We start from the raw sequence: 1,845 nt of genomic DNA, 5'->3' as shown, positions 1-1,845 counted from the left end.
TAGTTTTATCCAGTTTTCTTTTACTATAGCTTGCTGATGCTGCACATCTGAACTATATGCATCCTTTATTAAAGATGGACCTTTAGCCTCACCTGAGCTTTATGGAAGCTGACCCTTTATATTTGATCCACATCCCTTCAATTTCACAGGAGAGGGAGATGCAGATTTAGATAACTTGCTGCAAATCCATTCTTCTGCCTCACCTGGCAAGGTGAAAGGCACAACAACTCTTTATCCACTGGACTTGGATATCACGATGAAATTTATAAACAACCCATCCCCACTCATAATTTATGTTAAGACAAGTTCTCTTTATTAATGACCCAATCATTTTATTTTGTCCGCCTTGGCAAATTTATCTCATTTTATCAAAGAACTTTTCTGTCTCCCAAAACTATTTTATCACCAACAGTCATTGTAACTTGTATGATGATATTGAAAAATATTGTTTAAAACTCCCCACTTTTAGCTGTCTGTCCATTAACCATCACTCACAGTCTAATTTCTGTGAAGAACCATGAAGCAGACCTTGGGAAAATGTCTACGCTATTGCAACTCTATTAGAATGAAATTGAAAAAATACCAATATCACACCTTCTCTGGCCATGATCATGTTTTCCTACAGCAATTCACTGCATAATTTCCTACCCTTCAAACACCACTCCACAATGAATGTACCTTCTACCAGGCCACTTATGTGCAACAAAAAATCAATGTTTAACCAGTACCCAGATGATGTTGAGTGAGAGACACACAAAAGGAGCAATAGGGCACCTGACAATATGTCAAGAGCGTTACCTATTCTATGCTGACTGAAACTGAGTTTTCAGAGATAAAATGTGATTTCCAAATGCTACCTGGCCTTCCATCTGACATATTCATACCACCTGCTCCCAATGAAAATTGAAAGAGTACCTGCTAGACCTGGGAAAAAATTATAAAGTCAATCAAGTCTACTGCCTTCTATCTTCAATTGCCTTGAAAATGAATATCTTCCTTGATTCCATGCTATTCCTAATTCCTCTAGACCCTGTACTGCATTCTGTTTATATCTGCCATATAATCAGTTAAATACATTTTTAGAGTTAATTACCTCTAATATGGACACATTAATTAACTCCAGAAATTTAGCTATAAACACCTACCAAGTTTGAAGCCATTTTTCAACAGTGCTCACCCCTACCCTTATTCCAACTTGTTTGTCATCATCTGTGGAGTTCTTTGTTTGTTTGATTGTTTTAGCTAAGTTTCAAATGTTTGGCTCTATGACTATGACATTAACCTCACACTTAGAAATTTAGAATTGTTCCTATTAGGTCTCACTGGTAGCTGAATTTTAATTTTTCCCAAATGATTCCAACTTTGCTTTTGGATCTGTTGTAGTTTTTAAAAAGCAGGATAAATCTCTCTTGTTCAGAATCATATTTGGGGAAGAAAAGAGAGGCAGTATCATAAATGATTGAGTCATTCATGGACTATAGCAAGAATAAATACGATGATCACCCTAGAGGTGGTATTGTCCCTTCAGCCACGTCTATGAGTCACAGACAAATAAAATATTTTATTTATTGTGTCTCTAGGAATGTGCTATTTAATTTCCATATTCTGAACTGTTTTTTTAAGTTTGATATTTTTACTTTAATAATGCTGGTCTTTTTCAGTTGTTTAGAGAAGTGCTTGAGCAGGGATGGGAATTTGCAAAACATGCAATGCCATGTTTCATGAATCCCTGAGATGTTTTTAAAAGAGGGCTTTGATAAAGATTTTGATGTTGAAAGTAATCAGTTACCTATCAAGAGCGTTACCTATTCTATGCTGATTGAAACTGAGTTTTTAGAGATAAAA

Source organism: Myotis davidii, unplaced genomic scaffold (assembly GCF_000327345.1).
Source record: "Myotis davidii unplaced genomic scaffold, ASM32734v1 scaffold235, whole genome shotgun sequence".
Classification (NCBI taxonomy): Eukaryota; Metazoa; Chordata; class Mammalia; order Chiroptera; family Vespertilionidae; genus Myotis; species Myotis davidii.
The sequence above is the reverse complement of the archived record's forward strand: the minus strand, read 5'-3'. Positions refer to the sequence as shown.